This window comes from Salmo salar, unplaced genomic scaffold, assembly GCF_965601325.2.
Source record: "Salmo salar unplaced genomic scaffold, fSalSal1 ptg000293l, whole genome shotgun sequence".
NCBI classification, from domain to species: domain Eukaryota; kingdom Metazoa; phylum Chordata; class Actinopteri; order Salmoniformes; family Salmonidae; genus Salmo; species Salmo salar.
Window position 1 is genome coordinate 620863 of NW_027675346.1, and position 9393 is coordinate 630255.

The 9393-nt window shown below is 42.1% G+C and overlaps 21 non-coding genes across 21 annotated transcripts; all 21 read left to right on the forward strand.

Moving 5' to 3' along the window:
• The first annotated feature begins 355 nt into the window (after positions 1–355).
• On the forward strand, positions 356–474 carry LOC145868424 (5S ribosomal RNA). Its single transcript, XR_014384420.1, has one exon. It is a non-coding gene; the product is annotated as a 5S ribosomal RNA (ribosomal RNA).
• Positions 475–883: 409 nt separating this feature from the next.
• On the forward strand, positions 884–1002 carry LOC145871479 (5S ribosomal RNA). The gene has a single exon (XR_014387110.1). It is a non-coding gene; the product is annotated as a 5S ribosomal RNA (ribosomal RNA).
• Positions 1003–1411: 409 nt separating this feature from the next.
• Positions 1412–1530, forward strand: LOC145871480 (5S ribosomal RNA). Its single transcript, XR_014387111.1, has one exon. It is a non-coding gene; the product is annotated as a 5S ribosomal RNA (ribosomal RNA).
• Positions 1531–1669: 139 nt separating this feature from the next.
• On the forward strand, positions 1670–1788 carry LOC145871481 (5S ribosomal RNA). Its single transcript, XR_014387112.1, has one exon. It is a non-coding gene; the product is annotated as a 5S ribosomal RNA (ribosomal RNA).
• A 139-nt stretch (positions 1789–1927) lies between these two features.
• LOC145871482 (5S ribosomal RNA) lies at positions 1928–2046 on the forward strand. The gene has a single exon (XR_014387113.1). It is a non-coding gene; the product is annotated as a 5S ribosomal RNA (ribosomal RNA).
• Positions 2047–2455: 409 nt separating this feature from the next.
• Positions 2456–2574, forward strand: LOC145868425 (5S ribosomal RNA). Its single transcript, XR_014384421.1, has one exon. It is a non-coding gene; the product is annotated as a 5S ribosomal RNA (ribosomal RNA).
• A 409-nt stretch (positions 2575–2983) lies between these two features.
• On the forward strand, positions 2984–3102 carry LOC145871483 (5S ribosomal RNA). Its single transcript, XR_014387114.1, has one exon. It is a non-coding gene; the product is annotated as a 5S ribosomal RNA (ribosomal RNA).
• A 139-nt stretch (positions 3103–3241) lies between these two features.
• On the forward strand, positions 3242–3360 carry LOC145869380 (5S ribosomal RNA). Its single transcript, XR_014385376.1, has one exon. It is a non-coding gene; the product is annotated as a 5S ribosomal RNA (ribosomal RNA).
• A 409-nt stretch (positions 3361–3769) lies between these two features.
• LOC145871484 (5S ribosomal RNA) lies at positions 3770–3888 on the forward strand. Its single transcript, XR_014387115.1, has one exon. It is a non-coding gene; the product is annotated as a 5S ribosomal RNA (ribosomal RNA).
• A 139-nt stretch (positions 3889–4027) lies between these two features.
• Positions 4028–4146, forward strand: LOC145871485 (5S ribosomal RNA). The gene has a single exon (XR_014387116.1). It is a non-coding gene; the product is annotated as a 5S ribosomal RNA (ribosomal RNA).
• Positions 4147–4555: 409 nt separating this feature from the next.
• On the forward strand, positions 4556–4674 carry LOC145868426 (5S ribosomal RNA). Its single transcript, XR_014384422.1, has one exon. It is a non-coding gene; the product is annotated as a 5S ribosomal RNA (ribosomal RNA).
• A 409-nt stretch (positions 4675–5083) lies between these two features.
• On the forward strand, positions 5084–5202 carry LOC145874873 (5S ribosomal RNA). The gene has a single exon (XR_014390508.1). It is a non-coding gene; the product is annotated as a 5S ribosomal RNA (ribosomal RNA).
• A 409-nt stretch (positions 5203–5611) lies between these two features.
• Positions 5612–5730, forward strand: LOC145871486 (5S ribosomal RNA). The gene has a single exon (XR_014387117.1). It is a non-coding gene; the product is annotated as a 5S ribosomal RNA (ribosomal RNA).
• Positions 5731–5869: 139 nt separating this feature from the next.
• LOC145869381 (5S ribosomal RNA) lies at positions 5870–5988 on the forward strand. The gene has a single exon (XR_014385377.1). It is a non-coding gene; the product is annotated as a 5S ribosomal RNA (ribosomal RNA).
• A 409-nt stretch (positions 5989–6397) lies between these two features.
• Positions 6398–6516, forward strand: LOC145871487 (5S ribosomal RNA). The gene has a single exon (XR_014387118.1). It is a non-coding gene; the product is annotated as a 5S ribosomal RNA (ribosomal RNA).
• A 139-nt stretch (positions 6517–6655) lies between these two features.
• LOC145871488 (5S ribosomal RNA) lies at positions 6656–6774 on the forward strand. The gene has a single exon (XR_014387119.1). It is a non-coding gene; the product is annotated as a 5S ribosomal RNA (ribosomal RNA).
• A 409-nt stretch (positions 6775–7183) lies between these two features.
• LOC145868427 (5S ribosomal RNA) lies at positions 7184–7302 on the forward strand. The gene has a single exon (XR_014384423.1). It is a non-coding gene; the product is annotated as a 5S ribosomal RNA (ribosomal RNA).
• A 409-nt stretch (positions 7303–7711) lies between these two features.
• On the forward strand, positions 7712–7830 carry LOC145871490 (5S ribosomal RNA). The gene has a single exon (XR_014387121.1). It is a non-coding gene; the product is annotated as a 5S ribosomal RNA (ribosomal RNA).
• Positions 7831–7969: 139 nt separating this feature from the next.
• On the forward strand, positions 7970–8088 carry LOC145871491 (5S ribosomal RNA). The gene has a single exon (XR_014387122.1). It is a non-coding gene; the product is annotated as a 5S ribosomal RNA (ribosomal RNA).
• Positions 8089–8497: 409 nt separating this feature from the next.
• LOC145868429 (5S ribosomal RNA) lies at positions 8498–8616 on the forward strand. Its single transcript, XR_014384425.1, has one exon. It is a non-coding gene; the product is annotated as a 5S ribosomal RNA (ribosomal RNA).
• A 409-nt stretch (positions 8617–9025) lies between these two features.
• LOC145869475 (5S ribosomal RNA) lies at positions 9026–9144 on the forward strand. Its single transcript, XR_014385471.1, has one exon. It is a non-coding gene; the product is annotated as a 5S ribosomal RNA (ribosomal RNA).
• The last annotated feature ends 249 nt before the right edge of the window (positions 9145–9393 follow it).

Sequence of the window (9393 nt, forward strand, 5' to 3'; positions counted from 1 at the left end):
GTAAGCATTTAATGATGAATTGACTAAATGCAGCTTCCTGCCTTTTTAATAGGATCAAATTTCCTTGTGTTTTCAATTAGCATCTGCCTTGTATTTATAAGACAAACAAGAATATTGTTGCTGAATGCAGCTTGTGTGTGCTTTGTGCTCCTTTGCCCTGTTCAAATGATGAAAGGAAATAAAGTTTGTATTTTATCCAACTACCTGTGCTAAAAAGTGATGGGAACAGTGTTTGTAATTTCTTCTACTTTTTCAGTGACACAAAGTTCAAGCTGCTTATCTAATTGGTGAAAATGCAATGTCTGTTTATCACACTCACTTTGACTATATATGTTGTAGCAAGAGATTGGTTCTCGCTTACGGCCATACCAGCCTGGGTACGCCCGATCTCGTCTGATCTCGGAAGCTAAGCAGGGTCAGGCCTGGTTAGTACTTGGATGGGAGACCGCCTGGGAATACCAGGTGCTGTAAGCATTTTGTCCACGAGGGTGTGCCCCTGCACTATTTCATCAGCAACACTGCCTTGTAGTAAGCATTTAATGATGAATTGACTAAATGCAGCTTCCTGCCTTTTTAATAGGATCAAATTTCCTTGTGTTTTCAATTAGCATCTGCCTTGTATTTATAAGACAAACAAGAATATTGTTGCTGAATGCAGCTTGTGTGTGCTTTGTGCTCCTTTGCCCTGTTCAAATGATGAAAGGAAATAAAGTTTGTATTTTATCCAACTACCTGTGGTAAAAAGTGATGGGAACAGTGTTTGTAATTTCTTCTACTTTTTCAGTGACACAAAGTTCAAGCTGCTTATCTAATTGGTGAAAATGCAATGTCTGTTTATCACACTCACTTTGACTATATATGTTGTAGCAAGAGATTGTTTCTCGCTTACGGCCATACCAGCCTGGGTACGCCCGATCTCGTCTGATCTCGGAAGCTAAGCAGGGTCGGGCCTGGTTAGTACTTGGATGGGAGACCGCCTGGGAATACCAGGTGCTGTAAGCATTTTGTCCACGAGGGTGTGCCCCTGCACTATTTCATCAGCAACACTGCCTTGTAGTAAGCATTTAATGATGAATTGACTAAATGCAGCTTCCTGCCTTTTTAATAGGATCAAATTTCCTTGTGTTTTCAATTAGCATCTGCCTTGTATTTATAAGACAAACAAGAATATTGTTGCTGAATGCAGCTTGTGTGTGCTTTGTGCTCCTTTGCCCTGTTCAAATGATGAAAGGAAATAAAGTTTGTATTTTATCCAACTACCTGTGCTAAAAAGTGATGGGAACAGTGTTTGTAATTTCTTCTACTTTTTCAGTGACACAAAGTTCAAGCTGCTTATCTAATTGGTGAAAATGCAATGTCTGTTTATCACACTCACTTTGACTATATATGTTGTAGCAAGAGATTGTTTCTCGCTTACGGCCATACCAGCCTGGGTACGCCCGATCTCGTCTGATCTCGGAAGCTAAGCAGGGTCGGGCCTGGTTAGTACTTGGATGGGAGACCGCCTGGGAATACCAGGTGCTGTAAGCATTTTGTCCACGAGGGTGTGCTCTTGCACTATTTCATCAGCAACACTGCCTTGTATTAAGCATTTAATGATGAATTGACTAAATGTCTGTTTTATCAGACTCACTTTGACTATATATGTTGTAGCAAGAGATTGTTTCTCGCTTACGGCCATACCAGCCTGGGTACGCCCGATCTCGTCTGATCTCGGAAGCTAAGCAGGGTCGGGCCTGGTTAGTACTTGGATGGGAGACCGCCTGGGAATACCAGGTGCTGTAAGCATTTTGTCCACGAGGGTGTGCTCTTGCACTATTTCATCAGCAACACTGCCTTGTATTAAGCATTTAATGATGAATTGACTAAATGTCTGTTTTATCAGACTCACTTTGACTATATATGTTGTAGCAAGAGATTGTTTCTCGCTTACGGCCATACCAGCCTGGGTACGCCCGATCTCGTCTGATCTCGGAAGCTAAGCAGGGTCGGGCCTGGTTAGTACTTGGATGGGAGACCGCCTGGGAATACCAGGTGCTGTAAGCATTTTGTCCACGAGGGTGTGCCCCTGCACTATTTCATCAGCAACACTGCCTTGTAGTAAGCATTTAATGATGAATTGACTAAATGCAGCTTCCTGCCTTTTTAATAGGATCAAATTTCCTTGTGTTTTCAATTAGCATCTGCCTTGTATTTATAAGACAAACAAGAATATTGTTGCTGAATGCAGCTTGTGTGTGCTTTGTGCTCCTTTGCCCTGTTCAAATGATGAAAGGAAATAAAGTTTGTATTTTATCCAACTACCTGTGCTAAAAAGTGATGGGAACAGTGTTTGTAATTTCTTCTACTTTTTCAGTGACACAAAGTTCAAGCTGCTTATCTAATTGGTGAAAATGCAATGTCTGTTTATCACACTCACTTTGACTATATATGTTGTAGCAAGAGATTGGTTCTCGCTTACGGCCATACCAGCCTGGGTACGCCCGATCTCGTCTGATCTCGGAAGCTAAGCAGGGTCAGGCCTGGTTAGTACTTGGATGGGAGACCGCCTGGGAATACCAGGTGCTGTAAGCATTTTGTCCACGAGGGTGTGCCCCTGCACTATTTCATCAGCAACACTGCCTTGTAGTAAGCATTTAATGATGAATTGACTAAATGCAGCTTCCTGCCTTTTTAATAGGATCAAATTTCCTTGTGTTTTCAATTAGCATCTGCCTTGTATTTATAAGACAAACAAGAATATTGTTGCTGAATGCAGCTTGTGTGTGCTTTGTGCTCCTTTGCCCTGTTCAAATGATGAAAGGAAATAAAGTTTGTATTTTATCCAACTACCTGTGGTAAAAAGTGATGGGAACAGTGTTTGTAATTTCTTCTACTTTTTCAGTGACACAAAGTTCAAGCTGCTTATCTAATTGGTGAAAATGCAATGTCTGTTTATCACACTCACTTTGACTATATATGTTGTAGCAAGAGATTGTTTCTCGCTTACGGCCATACCAGCCTGGGTACGCCCGATCTCGTCTGATCTCGGAAGCTAAGCAGGGTCGGGCCTGGTTAGTACTTGGATGGGAGACCGCCTGGGAATACCAGGTGCTGTAAGCATTTTGTCCACGAGGGTGTGCTCTTGCACTATTTCATCAGCAACACTGCCTTGTATTAAGCATTTAATGATGAATTGACTAAATGTCTGTTTTATCAGACTCACTTTGACTATATATGTTGTAGCAAGAGATTGTTTCTCGCTTACGGCCATACCAGCCTGGGTACGCCCGATCTCGTCTGATCTCGGAAGCTAAGCAGGGTCCGGCCTGGTTAGTACTTGGATGGGAGACCGCCTGGGAATACCAGGTGCTGTAAGCATTTTGTCCACGAGGGTGTGCCCCTGCACTATTTCATCAGCAACACTGCTTTGTTGTAAGCATTTAATGATGAATTGACTAAATGCAGCTTCCTGCCTTTTTAATAGGATCAAATTTCCTTGTGTTTTCAATTAGCATCTGCCTTGTATTTATAAGACAAACAAGAATATTGTTGCTGAATGCAGCTTGTGTGTGCTTTGTGCTCCTTTGCCCTGTTCAAATGATGAAAGGAAATAAAGTTTGTATTTTATCCAACTACCTGTGCTAAAAAGTGATGGGAACAGTGTTTGTAATTTCTTCTACTTTTTCAGTGACACAAAGTTCAAGCTGCTTATCTAATTGGTGAAAATGCAATGTCTGTTTATCACACTCACTTTGACTATATATGTTGTAGCAAGAGATTGTTTCTCGCTTACGGCCATACCAGCCTGGGTACGCCCGATCTCGTCTGATCTCGGAAGCTAAGCAGGGTCGGGCCTGGTTAGTACTTGGATGGGAGACCGCCTGGGAATACCAGGTGCTGTAAGCATTTTGTCCACGAGGGTGTGCTCTTGCACTATTTCATCAGCAACACTGCCTTGTATTAAGCATTTAATGATGAATTGACTAAATGTCTGTTTTATCAGACTCACTTTGACTATATATGTTGTAGCAAGAGATTGTTTCTCGCTTACGGCCATACCAGCCTGGGTACGCCCGATCTCGTCTGATCTCGGAAGCTAAGCAGGGTCGGGCCTGGTTAGTACTTGGATGGGAGACCGCCTGGGAATACCAGGTGCTGTAAGCATTTTGTCCACGAGGGTGTGCCCCTGCACTATTTCATCAGCAACACTGCCTTGTAGTAAGCATTTAATGATGAATTGACTAAATGCAGCTTCCTGCCTTTTTAATAGGATCAAATTTCCTTGTGTTTTCAATTAGCATCTGCCTTGTATTTATAAGACAAACAAGAATATTGTTGCTGAATGCAGCTTGTGTGTGCTTTGTGCTCCTTTGCCCTGTTCAAATGATGAAAGGAAATAAAGTTTGTATTTTATCCAACTACCTGTGCTAAAAAGTGATGGGAACAGTGTTTGTAATTTCTTCTACTTTTTCAGTGACACAAAGTTCAAGCTGCTTATCTAATTGGTGAAAATGCAATGTCTGTTTATCACACTCACTTTGACTATATATGTTGTAGCAAGAGATTGGTTCTCGCTTACGGCCATACCAGCCTGGGTACGCCCGATCTCGTCTGATCTCGGAAGCTAAGCAGGGTCAGGCCTGGTTAGTACTTGGATGGGAGACCGCCTGGGAATACCAGGTGCTGTAAGCATTTTGTCCACGAGGGTGTGCCCCTGCACTATTTCATCAGCAACACTGCCTTGTAGTAAGCATTTAATGATGAATTGACTAAATGCAGCTTCCTGCCTTTTTAATAGGATCAAATTTCCTTGTGTTTTCAATTAGCATCTGCCTTGTATTTATAAGACAAACAAGAATATTGTTGCTGAATGCAGCTTGTGTGTGCTTTGTGCTCCTTTGCCCTGTTCAAATGATGAAAGGAAATAAAGTTTGTATTTTATCCAACTACCTGTGGTAAAAAGTGATGGGAACAGTGTTTGTAATTTCTTCTACTTTTTCAGTGACACAAAGTTCAAGCTGCTTATCTAATTGGTGAAAATGCAATGTCTGTTTATCACACTCACTTTGACTATATATGTTGTAGCAAGAGATTGTTTCTCGCTTACGGCCATACCAGCCTGGGTACCCCCGATCTCGTCTGATCTCGGAAGCTAAGCAGGGTCGGGCCTGGTTAGTACTTGGATGGGAGACCGCCTGGGAATACCAGGTGCTGTAAGCATTTTGTCCACGAGGGTGTGCCCCTGCACTATTTCATCAGCAACACTGCCTTGTAGTAAGCATTTAATGATGAATTGACTAAATGCAGCTTCCTGCCTTTTTAATAGGATCAAATTTCCTTGTGTTTTCAATTAGCATCTGCCTTGTATTTATAAGACAAACAAGAATATTGTTGCTGAATGCAGCTTGTGTGTGCTTTGTGCTCCTTTGCCCTGTTCAAATGATGAAAGGAAATAAAGTTTGTATTTTATCCAACTACCTGTGGTAAAAAGTGATGGGAACAGTGTTTGTAATTTCTTCTACTTTTTCAGTGACACAAAGTTCAAGCTGCTTATCTAATTGGTGAAAATGCAATGTCTGTTTATCACACTCACTTTGACTATATATGTTGTAGCAAGAGATTGTTTCTCGCTTACGGCCATACCAGCCTGGGTACGCCCGATCTCGTCTGATCTCGGAAGCTAAGCAGGGTCGGGCCTGGTTAGTACTTGGATGGGAGACCGCCTGGGAATACCAGGTGCTGTAAGCATTTTGTCCACGAGGGTGTGCTCTTGCACTATTTCATCAGCAACACTGCCTTGTATTAAGCATTTAATGATGAATTGACTAAATGTCTGTTTTATCAGACTCACTTTGACTATATATGTTGTAGCAAGAGATTGTTTCTCGCTTACGGCCATACCAGCCTGGGTACGCCCGATCTCGTCTGATCTCGGAAGCTAAGCAGGGTCCGGCCTGGTTAGTACTTGGATGGGAGACCGCCTGGGAATACCAGGTGCTGTAAGCATTTTGTCCACGAGGGTGTGCCCCTGCACTATTTCATCAGCAACACTGCTTTGTTGTAAGCATTTAATGATGAATTGACTAAATGCAGCTTCCTGCCTTTTTAATAGGATCAAATTTCCTTGTGTTTTCAATTAGCATCTGCCTTGTATTTATAAGACAAACAAGAATATTGTTGCTGAATGCAGCTTGTGTGTGCTTTGTGCTCCTTTGCCCTGTTCAAATGATGAAAGGAAATAAAGTTTGTATTTTATCCAACTACCTGTGCTAAAAAGTGATGGGAACAGTGTTTGTAATTTCTTCTACTTTTTCAGTGACACAAAGTTCAAGCTGCTTATCTAATTGGTGAAAATGCAATGTCTGTTTATCACACTCACTTTGACTATATATGTTGTAGCAAGAGATTGTTTCTCGCTTACGGCCATACCAGCCTGGGTACGCCCGATCTCGTCTGATCTCGGAAGCTAAGCAGGGTCGGGCCTGGTTAGTACTTGGATGGGAGACCGCCTGGGAATACCAGGTGCTGTAAGCATTTTGTCCACGAGGGTGTGCTCTTGCACTATTTCATCAGCAACACTGCCTTGTATTAAGCATTTAATGATGAATTGACTAAATGTCTGTTTTATCAGACTCACTTTGACTATATATGTTGTAGCAAGAGATTGTTTCTCGCTTACGGCCATACCAGCCTGGGTACGCCCGATCTCGTCTGATCTCGGAAGCTAAGCAGGGTCGGGCCTGGTTAGTACTTGGATGGGAGACCGCCTGGGAATACCAGGTGCTGTAAGCATTTTGTCCACGAGGGTGTGCCCCTGCACTATTTCATCAGCAACACTGCCTTGTAGTAAGCATTTAATGATGAATTGACTAAATGCAGCTTCCTGCCTTTTTAATAGGATCAAATTTCCTTGTGTTTTCAATTAGCATCTGCCTTGTATTTATAAGACAAACAAGAATATTGTTGCTGAATGCAGCTTGTGTGTGCTTTGTGCTCCTTTGCCCTGTTCAAATGATGAAAGGAAATAAAGTTTGTATTTTATCCAACTACCTGTGGTAAAAAGTGATGGGAACAGTGTTTGTAATTTCTTCTACTTTTTCAGTGACACAAAGTTCAAGCTGCTTATCTAATTGGTGAAAATGCAATGTCTGTTTATCACACTCACTTTGACTATATATGTTGTAGCAAGAGATTGGTTCTCGCTTACGGCCATACCAGCCTGGGTACGCCCGATCTCGTCTGATCTCGGAAGCTAAGCAGGGTCAGGCCTGGTTAGTACTTGGATGGGAGACCGCCTGGGAATACCAGGTGCTGTAAGCATTTTGTCCACGAGGGTGTGCCCCTGCACTATTTCATCAGCAACACTGCCTTGTAGTAAGCATTTAATGATGAATTGACTAAATGCAGCTTCCTGCCTTTTTAATAGGATCAAATTTCCTTGTGTTTTCAATTAGCATCTGCCTTGTATTTATAAGACAAACAAGAATATTGTTGCTGAATGCAGCTTGTGTGTGCTTTGTGCTCCTTTGCCCTGTTCAAATGATGAAAGGAAATAAAGTTTGTATTTTATCCAACTACCTGTGCTAAAAAGTGATGGGAACAGTGTTTGTAATTTCTTCTACTTTTTCAGTGACACAAAGTTCAAGCTGCTTATCTAATTGGTGAAAATGCAATGTCTGTTTATCACACTCACTTTGACTATATATGTTGTAGCAAGAGATTGTTTCTCGCTTACGGCCATACCAGCCTGGGTACGCCCGATCTCGTCTGATCTCGGAAGCTAAGCAGGGTCGGGCCTGGTTAGTACTTGGATGGGAGACCGCCTGGGAATACCAGGTGCTGTAAGCATTTTGTCCACGAGGGTGTGCTCTTGCACTATTTCATCAGCAACACTGCCTTGTATTAAGCATTTAATGATGAATTGACTAAATGTCTGTTTTATCAGACTCACTTTGACTATATATGTTGTAGCAAGAGATTGTTTCTCGCTTACGGCCATACCAGCCTGGGTACGCCCGATCTCGTCTGATCTCGGAAGCTAAGCAGGGTCGGGCCTGGTTAGTACTTGGATGGGAGACCGCCTGGGAATACCAGGTGCTGTAAGCATTTTGTCCACGAGGGTGTGCCCCTGCACTATTTCATCAGCAACACTGCCTTGTAGTAAGCATTTAATGATGAATTGACTAAATGCAGCTTCCTGCCTTTTTAATAGGATCAAATTTCCTTGTGTTTTCAATTAGCATCTGCCTTGTATTTATAAGACAAACAAGAATATTGTTGCTGAATGCAGCTTGTGTGTGCTTTGTGCTCCTTTGCCCTGTTCAAATGATGAAAGGAAATAAAGTTTGTATTTTATCCAACTACCTGTGCTAAAAAGTGATGGGAACAGTGTTTGTAATTTCTTCTACTTTTTCAGTGACACAAAGTTCAAGCTGCTTATCTAATTGGTGAAAATGCAATGTCTGTTTATCACACTCACTTTGACTATATATGTTGTAGCAAGAGATTGGTTCTCGCTTACGGCCATACCAGCCTGGGTACGCCCGATCTCGTCTGATCTCGGAAGCTAAGCAGGGTCAGGCCTGGTTAGTACTTGGATGGGAGACCGCCTGGGAATACCAGGTGCTGTAAGCATTTTGTCCACGAGGGTGTGCCCCTGCACTATTTCATCAGCAACACTGCCTTGTAGTAAGCATTTAATGATGAATTGACTAAATGCAGCTTCCTGCCTTTTTAATAGGATCAAATTTCCTTGTGTTTTCAATTAGCATCTGCCTTGTATTTATAAGACAAACAAGAATATTGTTGCTGAATGCAGCTTGTGTGTGCTTTGTGCTCCTTTGCCCTGTTCAAATGATGAAAGGAAATAAAGTTTGTATTTTATCCAACTACCTGTGGTAAAAAGTGATGGGAACAGTGTTTGTAATTTCTTCTACTTTTTCAGTGACACAAAGTTCAAGCTGCTTATCTAATTGGTGAAAATGCAATGTCTGTTTATCACACTCACTTTGACTATATATGTTGTAGCAAGAGATTGTTTCTCGCTTACGGCCATACCAGCCTGGGTACGCCCGATCTCGTCTGATCTCGGAAGCTAAGCAGGGTCGGGCCTGGTTAGTACTTGGATCGGAGACCGCCTGGGAATACCAGGTGCTGTAAGCATTTTGTCCACGAGGGTGTGCCCCTGCACTATTTCATCAGCAACACTGCCTTGTAGTAAGCATTTAATGATGAATTGACTAAATGCAGCTTCCTGCCTTTTTAATAGGATCAAATTTCCTTGTGTTTTCAATTAGCATCTGCCTTGTATTTATAAGACAAACAAGAATATTGTTGCTGAATGCAGCTTGTGTGTGCTTTGTGCTCCTTTGCCCTGTTCAAATGATGAAAGGAAATAAAGTTTGTATTTTA